This window comes from Eretmochelys imbricata, chromosome 1 (genome assembly GCF_965152235.1).
Source record: "Eretmochelys imbricata isolate rEreImb1 chromosome 1, rEreImb1.hap1, whole genome shotgun sequence".
Taxonomy (NCBI): Eukaryota; Metazoa; Chordata; order Testudines; family Cheloniidae; genus Eretmochelys; species Eretmochelys imbricata.
In genome coordinates this window covers 55937295-55952013 of record NC_135572.1, presented here as the reverse complement: position 1 = coordinate 55952013, position 14719 = coordinate 55937295, and the positions used below count along the sequence as shown (strand labels likewise).

Here is a 14719-nt window from a genome sequence, read left to right as displayed (position 1 = left end):
AGTCATTTACTAATTCCATACACCCTCAAAAACATATTAGCCAGTTCCCACATCATAGAATCATAGAATATCAGGGTTGGAAGGGACCTCAGGAGGTCATCTAGTCCAACCCCCTGCTCAAAGCAGGACCAATCCCCAATTAAATCATCCCAGCCAGGTCTTTGTCAAGCCTGACCTTAAAAACTTCTAAGGAAGGAGATTCTACCACCTCCCCAGGTAACGCATTCCAGTGTTTCACCACATCCTCTTGCCCCTTCTCTCCACTCCACCCCCTTAAGGTAAATCTCACAGACAATTAAATGGAAAAATCACTGAGTGGGCAGTATCTATGTGCATATTGGGGCAAATCCAGTCCTACAGTCATGGAAGGCCCTGAATGTAGTCCAACGGGTGTAGTTATGCAGAGCTCAATCAGCAGATTTCTTTGCAGTGGTGGGCAGCTTGCTTAACTAAGCTGCCTTCACTTAATGACTGATCTGAGTTCCCCTATTTCTGAAGAAATTTTTGTTTACTTTCTGGTTAAAAGTTGATCAGATTTAGACTGAACTGTTTATTTGTGGCTATCTTTTATGGAGATTTTAAAGTTATTTTTATAAAATGTTCTTAACTGTACCCTGTTCACTTATGCTAGTTTAAATTTTCATAAATGACCAGTGATTCTGGAAACTCAATTTTGAGATGCTCTCCTTATGTGGCCTGATTTACAGAAGTACGGAGGCCCACACTCTCAGAAAATAAAGTCCCTTTAAAGCTGTCTCAGGCTGACAACTTAAAAATTGAGACACTCAAGATCAAGTCACTTTTGAAATTGTAGGCCAGTATTATTATTACAATCTTAAAGGCTTGGACATTTGAAAGGAACAGTCACACTACAATAGGCAAATGTAGTTGCTCTAAAGAGAATTACCTTTGAAAAGAAAATACAAAAATAACTGTCAGAAGGCAGCTACCATTTATGTTACCAAAGAAATGGAAAAATGCAGCAGTCCTCTCCTCTCAGGGTTCACCAGCCACATTCATAATCTTTTTATTCATAACCCCGAATCCATCTGCACCCATCCGCACACTGCAACTTCACTCTTTCCAAATGTCCTCATTTCGTATGATCATCTCTCCAGGGTGGTCACCACAGTCAGGAGTGATGCTCCTCCCAAAACAATGTGCTTTAAATCCACTCTAGCCTCAATATCTCCTTGGTGACTGTCTGCCAGAACAACAAACTGACCCACTTTGAATGCTCACAATCATCAAATAATTTCAGTAAAACATAGCCTAATGCAGTAAAACCTGAGGATTTGGGGTGAACTTCTCAAATAACAGCATTGCACATTGCATGCAGCAAAATATGCAAGAGCCTCTAGGTGGCAGCAATGTTTTATCTATCTTATATAATATAATTTGATTATAAAGAGGAAAATTATTAAAACAAGGATCCTATCAGTTTGTGTGCTAGTTAAAACCCTGTTGCTTACTCATTATTATGTTCACCAGATTGACATTCAGCTGATAACTTGTTTAAAGTAGTTAAAAATCCCTCTTTCTACATTACACAGCCTTTTCCCACCTCATAGCTAGGCTTCCATCAAAATATATTAATGCTGTTCTTTAAGCGACTGTTGTGTAACAAAGGATTTCTTTCCCTTCCAAGGGATTTAAATTAGCTGCTTAAATCTGGGTCCAGAACCAGATTATACTGCACTTATGTTTAGGCTTGGAAGAATGTGATTTTTACGTCTTTACAATTTCAGCAGATAATACCGATGTTTATTTTAAAGTACTTTTTCCCATTTTTATCTAGTAAAATTTTCACAGTTGCGTGAAATTATGGGGAGGTCAGACAATTATTTAATGACAGTAGATGTTGAGATTCAAAATATTAAAGCTTTATAAACCACTGAAAACTTGTCAACATCAGATATCAAAATATGCAAAGTAAATATCCTCAAATGAACATATCATACCTGTTTTTACTATTCATTCTTTAGTCCATTTGTAACGAGCCTAATTCAAAAAGCCTAAATCACTGGATTTTGACTAATAAATTCTCAAGCAGCATTTTTCTTGCTTGGTCTATTCATAAAATTCAATTATAGATAGAAATATTTTTGTTGGGCTGTGGTGTACTGTGAAATAGATGTTTACCAACATTTATCAATAAAAATTTAATCCTTCCAAGCCTACTTATGTTGACTAGTACTTTATTATGAAAGTAGCCCCACTGATTTCAACATGAATAAGGGTGACAGAATCTGACTTCTAGGCAGCAGGAGACTGGAAAATGAACCAACATCTTCCACATAGCAGTATACAGCATTAAGATAAAGCCACTTACACTTGAAATTTTTTTAAATAAGCATATTTTCTTGAACAACAGCATGCACGTGAACTTTGTTGTTAAAATAAACTGTGGAATTTAATATAATAGTTCCAAGAGCCATCAATTCAGCAGAAAGCAAGCACAATCAAAGATACTGCTAATGCGTACAGTAGTGCATTGCTAACACACACGATGGAAAAGTGCTGTGCAATTTACAGAGTATGTACAACAACAAAAATTAGAGGGAGGAGCACCTCTTTCACAGACAACATAATAAAGAGATTTGTCTAGCACCTGGCACAGTTTTTCAGGCCCTAGTATGTTATCTGACATACTGGAGATCACTTTTAAATTATGTGCTGAGCATATAAATTATAGCAGAGGGTATGCAGATACTGTACTGCTATGCAAAATACAATGGTTATTTTCAAAAGTCAACTCTGCATAAAAGAGCAAAAGTAACATATCATGGGAACGTAGCACCAATGCAAAAGGGGGAAGTACCAAACACTGTTGCACTTTAAGCTGTCAGGGGGAAATCAGTGAAGAGCAATTTCCCAGTTAATAGTTACCATGGAAACAGAATACTTCTGTGAGAGCACTCAGACTGCTGGGAAAATTATGCACTTCATGCACTTTTCCCTTGAACCAAACACAAAAGCGTTCTGTTTGCTAGGATTATCACCTAGACTCCTCAAAGAATGAGGTGGGGGAGAGACTGCCTTTTCTGTGGTTCAGTTTTATATTGCTACTGAACATTTCCTGGCAGTCTGTTAGTTTCCGTCATGTGAAGAGTCATGGCAGCATGTTCTGACCCCTTGAAAATTAATTTCAGTTTAATACACTAAGGATTCATCACATTTTAAAGCTTTGAAATTTACAAGTTTCAAGATCAACTTATTTTAAACAAACAAACAAAAAGCATAAAAAGAGACCATAGCTGTCATTTTTAACCCTCCCTCCCCCAAGTTGTTAGAAAAATGCTGCTTTTTCAGGGAACATATACTGGGAAGGAATATACACAAAATAAAACATAAGATGACTTCTTCTGGAGACACTGGTAAGCGCAAGGAAACCATCCACAAACATGCACTTCAGCTGCAAATAGGAAAACAAATGTTGTAAATGCAGAGTGGTAATGTACCATTAATGTCTGTGTTTTATATTTTACCTAATAAACACACATTTTAATACAACAGGTTGGACTCATTAGTTGCTGAATGTCTTCACGTAAGTCATAGGATATAATAAAGGAAAACTATACAATGGTAAAAATTTAAAAATCATACTAAATAGCCTCAATGCAAGCTAGGGTTGCCAACTTTCTAATTTGCACAAACCGAACACCCTTGCCCCACTTGTCACTCCAGCCCCGCCCCCTCAGTCACTCACTCTCCCACATCCTCATTTACTTTCATTGGGCTGGAACAGGGGGCTGGAATGTGGGAGGGGGTGCAGGCTCCAGCTGGGAGTGCAGGCTCTGGGGTGGGGCCAGAAATGAGGGGTTCAGGGTGCAGAAGGGGGCACCAGGCTGGGGGCTCCGAGTTCGGGGAGCAGGCTCCAGGAGGAAGTTTGGCTGCAGGAGGGAGTTCAGGGCTGGGGCAGGTGATTGGAGTGCAGGAGGGGGTGCCGGCTCTGGGAGGGTGTTTGTGTGTGGGATGGGGTTCCAACCTGGGGCAGGGGGTTAGGGGTGCGGGCTCCGGCTGGGTGGCGCTTACCTCAGGGGGCTCCCAGTCGGCAGCGCAGCGGGGCTAAGGCAGGCTCCCTGCCTGCTTTGGCTTAGCGCTGCTCCCAGAAGTGGCTGCCATGTCCGGCCCCTAAGCAGAGACGCGGCCAGGCGGCTCTGCATGGTGCCCACACCCAAAGGTGCCACCCTCGGAGTTCCCATTGGCTGATGGGAGCTGAGGCAGTGGCACTCGGGGCGGGGGCAGCACGCAGAGCTTCCCTGATCACACCTGTGCCTGGGGGCTGCAAGGACATGCCGGTCACTTCCAGGAGCTGCGTGGAGCCAGGACAGGCAGGGAGCCTGCCTTAGCCCCACTGCACCACTGACAGGACTTTTAACGGCCTGGTCAGCGGTGCTGACCGGAGCCTCCAGGGTCCCTTTTTGACCAGGCATTCCGGTCAAAAACTGGACATCTGGCAACCCTAATGCAAGATGACAGACAAGGTGGGTGAGGTAATATCTTTTATTGGCCAACTTCTGTTGGTGAGACACAAGCTTTTGAATTTACACAGAGTGTAAAGTCAAAAGCTTGTCTCTATTACTGAAAGAAGTTGATCCAATAAAATATGTTACCTCACTCACCTGGCGTCTCTAATTTCCTGGGAGCATCACGGCTACAATACTACATACATTAATACAAGATGATCAGGCCTACCTTACAATATTAAAGATCTGCACAAGCACTGGCATAAAGAGACTAACCTTCCACCATAAAAATCTTTTCAGGGAAATGAAACAAGACAAATCACAAGCAATACTTTAGGTGCCAGATTATATTAACAGCATTGAAATGGTACAAAACTTCTTCCTTTGTGTACTATGGTTAACAAATTCTATGATTATTAAATATTGCAACTAAGCAACTTATTCATTGCAAAGAAATTCACTAAATTTAATCTGTGTTTCTCTGTTCATGAACCAATCTTGATTTCAGTGAATAAGTTCCCTTTTGTAAGCATTCCGGTAACTCAACCAAACACCAGCTTTACTCTAAAGCTAATTTGCATGAAACAATTTCATTGGTTGAATGAGGGAGACTGCACAGATGGTGCATTACCTGGCCCAAATGATACACCCAGTAGCAAACACAACTCTCCCAGAAGAACACAAGCATACACATTAAACCCAAATACAGACAGCCTCTCAACACAGCACACATTCCTCATTCTCCACCTGCACAGAATTCTCCCAGCACAACATAACCCACCAACAACTCAACACAACCCACAACATCTCTCTAAAGCAGGGGTGGGCAACCTTTTTGGCCCGAGGGCCACATCTCGGTGGGGAAATTGTATGCAGGGCCATGAATGTAGGGCTGGGGCAGGGGGTTGGGGGTGCAGGAAGGATGAGGCAGGGGCTCAGGGCAGGGGGTTGGGATGCGGGGTGCAGGAGCAGATCTGGGGTAGCAGCCTGCCCTAGCCCCACACCACTCCTAGAAGCGGTCAGCATGTCCAGCAGTGGCTCCCGGGGGTGGGGCGGGGCAGGCAGCTCTGCCACGCGCTGCCCTCTCCTGCGGGTACCACTCCTGAAGCTCTCATTGGCTGTGGTTCCCCATTCCCAGCCAATGGGAGCTGTGGGAGGTGGTGCCTTCAGGTGAGCGCAGCGCACAGAGCCCTCTGCTCCCTCCTCCCCCAGGGACCACAGGGACGTGGTGCCGGCCGCTTCTGGGAGCGGTGCGGGGCCAGGGCAGGCAGGGAACCTGCCTTAGCCCCGCTGCACCACTGGGCTGGCAAATCGTGCGGGCTGGACTGAAAACCCTGACGGGCTGAATCCGGCCTGCAGGCCGTAGTTTGCCCTCCCCTGCTCTAAAGCCTAGGCCCTGGTCTACACTAGGACTTTAGGTTGAATTTAGCAGCGTTAAATAGATGTAAACCTGCACCCGTCCACACGATGAAGCCCTTTATTTCGACTTAAAGGGCTCTTAAAATCGATTTCCTTACTCCACCCCTGACAAGTGGATTAGCGCTTAAATCGGCCTTGCTGGCTCAAATTTGGGGTACTGTGGATACAATTCGACGGTATTGGCCTCTGGGAGCTATCCCAGAGTGCTCCATTGTGACCGCTCTGAACAGCACTCTCAACTCAGATGCACTGGCCAGGTAGACAGGAAAAGAACTGCGAACTTTTGAATCTTATTTCCTGTTTGGCCAGCGTGGCAAGCTGCAGGTGACCATGCAGAGCTCATCAGCAGAGGTGACCATGATGGAGTCCCAGAATCGCAAGAGCTCCAGCATGGACTGAACGGGAGGTACGGGATCTGATCGCTGTATGGGGAGAGGAATCCGTACTATCAGAACTCCGTTCCAGTTTTCGAAATGCCAGAACCTTTGTCAAAATCTCCCAGGGCATGAAAGACAGAAGCCATAACAGGGACCCAAAGCAGTGCCGCGTGACACTTAAGGAGCTGAGGCAAGCCTACCAGAAAACCAGAGAGGCGAACGGCCGCTCCGGGTCAGAGCCCCAAACATGTCGCTTCTATGATGAGCTGCATGCCATTTTATGGGGTTCAGCCACCACTACCCCAGCCGTGTTGTTTGACTCCTTCAATGGAGATGGAGGCAACATGGAAGCAGGTTTTGGGGACGAAGAAGATGATGATGATGAGGTTGTAGATAGCTCACAGCAAGCAAGCAGAGAAACCACTTTTCCTGACAGCCAGGAACTGTTTCTCACCCTGGACCTGGAGCCAGTACCCCCCGAACCCACCCAAGGCTGCCTCCTGGACCCGGCAGGCGGAGAGGGGACCTCCGGTAAGTGTACCTTTTAAAATACTATACATGGTTTAAAAGCAAGCATGTGAAAGGATTTATTTGCCCTGGCATTCACGGCTCTCCTGGATGTACTCCCAAAGCCTTTGCAAAAGGTTTCTGGGGAGTGCAACCTTATTGCGTCCTTCATGGTAGGACACTTTACCACTCCAGGCCAGTAACACGTACTCGGGAATCATTGTACAACAAAGCATTGCAGTGTACGTTTGCTGGCGTTCAAACAACATCCGTTCTTTATCTCTCTCTGTTATCCTCAGGAGAGTGAGATATCATTCATGGTCACCTGGTTGAAATAGGGTGCTTTTCTTCAGGGGACACTCAGAGGAGCCCATTCCTGGTGGGCTGTTTGCCTGTGGCTGAACAGAAATGTTCCCCGCTGTTAGCCACAGGGAGGGGAGAGGGTTGAGGGGGTAGCCACGCGGTGGGGGGAGGCAAAATGTGACCTTGTAATGAAAGCCCATGTGCTATGTATGTAATGCTAACAGCAAGATTTACCCTGAAAGAGTGTAGCCACTGATTTATAAAATGTGTCTTTTTAAATACCGCTGTCCTTTTTTTTTTTTCTCCACCAGCTGCATGTGTTTCAATGATCACAGGATCTTCTCCTTCCCAGAGGCTAGTGAAGATTAGAAAAATAAAAAAACACACTTGTGATGAAATGTTCTCTGAGCTCATGCTGTCCTCCCACACTGACAGAACACAGACGAATGCATGGAGGCAAATAATGTCAGAGTGCAGGAAAGCACAAAATGACCGGGAGGAGAGGTGGCGGGCTGAAGAGAGCAAGTGGTGAGCTGAAGAGAGGGCTGAAGCTCAAATGTGGCGGCAGCGTGATGCGAGGAGGCAGGATTCAATGCTGAGGCTGCTGGAGGATCAAACCAGTATGCTCCAGTGTATGGTTGAGCTGCAGCAAAGGCAGCTGGAGCACAGACTGCCACTACAGCCCCTGTGTAACCAACCGCCCTTCTCCCCAAGTTCCAGAGCCTCCACACCCAGACACCCAAGAACGCGGTGGGGGGGCCTCCGGCCAACCAGCCACTCCGCCACAGAGGATTGCCCAAAAAAAAGAAGGCTGGCATTCAATAAATTTTAACGTTATAAACTTTTAAAGTGCTGTGTGGCATTTTCCTTCCCTCCTCCACCACCCCTCCTGGGCTACCTTGGTAGTCATCCCCCTATTTGTGTGATGAATGAATAAAGAATGCATGAATGTGAAGCAACAATGACTTTATTGCCTCTGCAAGCGGTGATCGAAGGGAGGAGGGGAGGGTGGTTAGCTTACAGGGAAGTAGAGTGAACCAAGGGGCAGGGGGTTTCATCAAGGAGAAACAAACAGAACTTTTACACCGTAGCCTGGCCAGTCATGAAACTGGTTTTCAAAGCTTCTCTGATGCGTACCACATCCTCCTGTGCTCTTCTAACCGTCCTGGTGTCTGGCTGCGCGTAACCAGCAGCCAGGCGATTTGCCTCAACCTCCCACCCCGCCATAAACGTCTCCCCCTTACTCTCACAGATATTGTGGAGCACACAGCAAGCAGTAATAACAGTGGGAATATTGGTTTCGCTGAGGTCTAAGCGAGTCAGTAAACTGCGCAGCGCACCTTTAAATGTCCAAATGCACATTCTACCACCATTCTGCACTTGCTCAGCCTGTAGTTGAACAGCTCCTGACTACTGTCCAGGCTGCCTGTGTACGGCTTCATGAGCCATGGCATTAAGGGGTAGGCTGGGTCCCCAAGGTTAACTATAGGCATTTCAACATCCCCAACAGTTATTTTCTGGTCTGGGAATAAAGTCCCTTCCTGCAGCTTTTGAAACAGACCAGAGTTCCTGAAGATGCGAGCATCATGTACCTTTCCCAGCCATCCCACGTTGATGTTGGTGAAACGTCCCTTGTGATCCACCAGAGCTTGCAGCACTATTGAAAAGTACCCCTTGCGGTTTATGTACTCGCAGGCTTGGTGCTCCGGTGCCAAGATGGGGCCATAGACGGAACCCATATCCCTACCACAGTTAGGGAATCCCACTGCAGCAAAGCCATCCACTATGATCTGCACATTTCCCAGGGTCACTACCCTTGATATCAGCAGATCTTTGATTGCGTGGGCTACTTGCATCACAGCAGCCCCCACAGTAGATTTGCCCACTCCAAACTGATTCCCAACTGACCGGTAGCTGTCTGGCGTTGCAAGCTTCCACAGGGCTATCGCCACTCGCTTCTCAACTGTGAGGGCTGCTCTCATCTTGGTATTCATGCGCTTCGGGGCAGGGGAAAGCAAGTCACAAAGTTCCATGAAAGTGCCCTTACGCATGCGAAAGTTTCGCAGCCACTGGGAATCGTCCCAGACCTGCAACACTATGCGGACCTACCACTCTGTGCTTGTTTCCCAAACCCAGAATTGGCATTCCACAGCATGAACCTACCCCATTAGCACCATGATGCATGCATTGCCAGGGCCCATGCTTTCAGAGAAATCTGTGTCCATGTCCTGATCACTCACGCGACCGCGCTGACGTCGCCTACTCACCCAGTATCGCTCTGCCAGGTTCTGGTGCTGCATATACTGCTGGATAATGCGTGTGGTGTTTAATGTGCTCCTAATTGCCAAAGTGAGCTGAGCAGCCTCCATGCTTGCCTTGGTATGGCGTCCGCACAGAAAAAAAACGCGGAATGATTGTCTGCCATTGCTCTGACGGAGGGAGGGGCGACTGACGACACGGCTTATAGGGTTGGCTTCAGGGAGCTAAAATCAACAAAGGGAGTGGCTTTACATCAAGGAGTATTTCAGGCAGGACTTCACCAAGGGTTCCAGTAAGAAATGGTGCACCTAAGTTATTGTTCTTATTGGAACAAGGAGGTTAGTCTGGCCTCTGATTGATACATGGCTAGATTTACCTCGCTGCACCTTCTCTGTGAGTGACTGCAGTGTGACCTAGAGGAATGAGTCCCCTAGATGGGGGAGGGGGGGAAGCAAATGAGTACAAAACAAATCTGGTCTATTTCTTGTTTTGATCCACTCCATCTATCTTTTACATCTTTGGCTGGCAGCAGACGGTGCGGAAGGACTGCTAGCCATCCTCATCTCTTGCCTGCCTAGCAGAAGATGGTACAATACGACTGCTAGCAATCCATATCGCCTGCCTGCTCACCATAAGATGGTTCAATAGGACTGACTGCAGGACTAAAGAGAATGACTTGATCAAGTGACTCCAAATTTAGGCCCTGCGCCCATGTCTGCCCAGGCGCTCCTGGCCGATGTGGCCAGGAGCACCTCAGACATGACGATGACGGCTACCAGTCCTATTGCACTGCCTGCTGCCACAAGGCAATGGGTTGCTGCTACTGTGTAGCAATGCAGTAGCGCGTCTGCCAGCACCCAGGAGACACACGGTGACGGTTACCCGAGCGGGCTCCATGCTTGCCGTGGGATGGCGTCTCCACAGGTAACTCAGGAAAAAAGGCACGAAACGATTGTCTGCCCTTGCTTTCACGGAGGGAGAGGGGGAACGGGGGCCTGATGATATGTACCCAGAAACACCCGCGACAATGTTTTAGCCCCATCAGGCATTGGGATCTCAACCCAGAATTCCAATGGGCAGCGGAGACTGCGGGAACTGTGGGATAGCTCAGTGCAACGCTCCGGAAGTCGACTCTAGCCTGGGTACTGTGGAAGCACTCCGCCGAGTTAATGCACTTAGAGCATTTTCTGTGGGAACACACACACTCAAATATATAAAACAGATTTCTAAAAAACCGACTTCTATAAATTCGACCTAATTTCGTAGTGTAGACATACCCTAGATGTCTTGAGTCAATGTGAAGAAATGGAAACAACTACAAGCATGGTTGAGAGCTCTGTTTGTTCAGTATACTACCAGGTTCAATCATCAGTGGAATCTGGGGCCTGTTAAAAATTGGATTGTAAGTTCTAAGCCATTTGCTGCTTTCTTACACATGTGAATTTACAAATTACACTCATGCAACAACATGGGATTTCAACTACTAATACTGAATTCAATGGTCATGAACCAACCAAACAGCCGTTCAGAATTCAAAAAAAAGTTCCCAAAAATCAGTTTTTCAGTATTTCACCATGTGTTCTCCAACAGAAGGTTGATAGAGACAAACGAGAAAGCTGTTTTACATCAAATAACTTTCGTTCCTTGTCAGGATTAACCTCTTTTTGTAGGCCACATTATTAAATATAACTCTGAGCCTGATTCTTGTTTATATTAAGGCAATGTTTGGGCAGCGTCAAGGATCTTAAAATGGACATATATGCTCACTGTAATGCCCTTTTACACTCTTACAGTGATGTAAAATAAGGATCAGGAACATAGTATTTAATGCATTCATGATTTATCTTATGATGATAGGTTAACGTTCCAACCAACATTAATCTACACTAATTCTCCCATTAAGAACTCACCTGTTCATCTTCAAGAATCATAGAAATGTGGGGCTGGAATGGACCTTGAGAGGTCCCCCAATGGTGGGGCAGGACCAAGTATACCTAGACCATCCTTCGCAGGTGTTAGTACATTTAACCTGTTCTTAGACACTGATTCTTAAAGACTGATTCAGACTCAGCTCAGTTCTAATACAGTATTATACTTAACCACAAAAAAATTCCCAATAGACAATGTTCAATAGCAGTGCAGGTGGCCCATCGCTGGCATTATCTGGAATAGATCAATTTCCTCATGTAGATAGATGGCCCAAATTGCATCTGTTATACCATTTTTTATACTGGCAAAACTCCACTTACCTCAGTGGAATTATTCCTGCTTAATGCCTCGTTACTTATGCTTTATATATTGGTGTAAGTGAGAGGAGAATCAGGCTCCAGGTCTTAACTGCCCCCCCCCCCAAAATTAATTTGTATTGAAAAGTTTAGGCAATTAGTCAATCTTTCACATGAAATGTTCTTCACAGAAACAAAATGTAATTCCAGCAAAAGGTCAGGACACAAAGTGCATCTCATTAGTACAAATCACCACTTTCTTTTCTCTATGGATACTGATGAAAGCGTATTTCTCCAACCTGCCACAAACATTGCTGAACTTCTTGAAGTCCCTCTAAATCAATTACTAATGGGAAAGTAATCTATAAAAAATATCCAACACATCAATAAGATTCTCAGCTAAGGGAGTACTGTAGAATGTGCAAGATTATTGTTGCAGAATGCATGCTTATTGAAAACATTGTTCCCAGTGAAAGGCTTTCAAGCCTGTTTTTCTGAGAACCGTGGGTGCTCTCTCTATGCTCGCTCTTTTTTCTTTTATAAATAGTGTAAACACTAGTAATGCATTTGAGACCACCATAAAATACTTTATAAAATATAGTTAAAGGTTATTTATTTAATGCTTATTGATGTTTCATCTTGTTTAATTTACTTAATCCTACAGGAAACAAATTCTTCAGAATCAATATAACAGCTACATATTCCAATATCACAATAGGCTTTTTTTCTGGATTCATTTTTATTAAAACAAAAACAAAACAAATACACAAATGAAAGATTGCTACAAAAAGAGAGAGAAATTTATTGTTCTCAGTTTATATAGTTTTAACGGCATGCTCATATGAGCAGTTTCAGTTTTAAAATAACAAAATGCATTTTAAAAATAATGACCCACAGCCCACAATACATATCTTAACAGCATGAAAACCGAGGGGGAGATTTAAAAAGTCTAAGCTATTTAGGAGCACAAGTCTCACTGAAAGTTCCTAAATCCCTTAAAGAGACAAGAAGGGTGAGGTAATATCTTTTATTGGACCAACTCCGCTACAGTGCTTCAGTGCAATCTCTACTATGCTGATGGGAGAGCCTTTCCTGTTAGTGTAGTTAATCCACCTCCGTGAGAGGCGAGAAGTCCTCCTGTCGACATAGCACTGTCTATACCCACAGTTAAGTTGGTATAACTGCATCACAAAGGGGTGTGGATTTTTCACATCCTCGAGTGATGTAGTTATACTATGTGAGTTTATATAGTAGTATAAGGTATGGCATAAAGGTAGTAACACCTCTGCAGTCATTACAGGACACAAAAGGGGGACATGACTGTAGTAAGTCATAAAACCAGTGTCTTTATTAAGACCATGATTTTTAGTGCCTAGCAAAGTTATGAATTTAAGCTCCCAGGCTCAACTTTTGAAGGTGTTGTGTAGGTTTCCTTTGAAGACCAGGACTGAGAGGTCAGATATGGCGTGCTCATTTTGTGAAAAGTGTACACCCACAGGTGATGTGGTGTTTTTGTCTTATTTTTATGTGAGAGTTCATTTAAAAGAATGGTGATTGTCTGGTTTCACCCACATAGTTGCTATTAGGGCCTATCACAACATGTGGTGTATCTCATCCAGCACATTAAATGCCGCATTAGTTACTCAAGAGTTATGTAACCCTATGCTCTCTTCTCTCTCTGTGTGTAAAATGTGTGTGTGTGTGTAAAAAATATTTTTAAAAAACTACATTAAAAGAATGTTAGGGTCACAAAGTCAAGCACTCAAAGGTTAGGAAATACAAGAATTAAGCATTCCTAGGCTACCTAAAATTGTCCCCCTTAGGTGCATGCATTACGATAGTCTTTAAACAATCACTTACAATTTTTTCCACATGGGAAAACATATTTTGAACTAACCTCATTCTTGAAAATTGCCACCTTTTAGCTGAAACTTTTCAAAAAACAGCCTAAGGCAGACAGACTTAGCATGACAATTTCCATCCCAAATGGTAAAAGTTTGGCAAAGTTATCAGCAACTGAAAACTGGGTCTTATGATAGGAGGTAATGGGCAAACAATTATAGGCCATGCTGCCAGTTCCTCTTATAATAAACTATGTACTGTTTCATCCAGGGACCCCAATCAGTTTCGGGTCACCAGTCTTACACACTTTACAAATGCAGACAACTGTTCCTCCCTCCCTGCCAAAAAAAATAAAGTCCCGCAAAGATATAATCTACGGAGACAAAGCAACATATGAGAGGAGAGGAGGGGAGAAGAGATGGGCATAAGAACACAATAAATATTCAAGTCACTTAATTATACTTACATAACAAATGGTAACATTTTGTTGTGTAAAAATTAGTTCTGCTTTTCTGAATCAGCCTGCTTCAAAAATGCAGTAACTACCTAGGAAGTGTTTTTAGAGTGTTCTAAGGAGCACAATATTAAAACACAAAGGAATCATCAGTAGTACCCTTTTTAGCTTCTTACTAGCAGATTTCAGATCACAAGCTACTTTGAATTTGAGCTACTTCTTTGACACATACAAATGCTTTGGTGCCAAGATTGTTGTGCAACTATCATCATGTAGGTGTCCTTTACTTGGTTGAGCAGCCTGACTGAGGCTTATCTGTTTTAGTAAATTGGTGGGAATTGCTCATAATTTATCTTTATCACATGCTGTCTCTCTTCAGTTCCTTACCCTTACACTGCTAATGCATGATATTTCAATAGGTGGAATAAGTAAGTTAGTAAAATACCTTCATATGATATAAATTAAAAAGGAAAGCTGAATTTCACAATTTTTGTTAACAATCTGAGTTGTACAGGGAGTATGTCCAACAGAACTGGGACCTAGTTCATCACTGTAGTCCAGTTTATACATGAAGAATAGTTTTTGGTTTGCTTGTGAAGGATCCTGTGGAGCTACAGTATGTTTCAGAAAACAGGTAGCCAAGATAAAGATAATTTCTAGTAGCACTAAACATTAGTCAAGATTTTGTATCCTACGGCAAAGATTAGCACCCATAAAGACATGTAATCCCATAAAGTACCAAAACCTGCAAATTAAAAGTCTGTCTTGACATAGTTTTATGCTAGGGAAATATCTAAGTATAATTCAAATTTTATAACAAAACAAGAAAAGAAAAAAGCTCAAGGCAATCCTTCAATACTATCC

General features: G+C 43.9%; 1 protein-coding gene across 1 annotated transcript in view; it reads right to left on the bottom strand.

The window, feature by feature from the left end:
- The window catches only part of COG6 (component of oligomeric golgi complex 6), a 101517-nt gene that overhangs the window by 64874 nt on the left and 21924 nt on the right, over positions 1-14719 (bottom strand). The window lies entirely within an intron of this gene.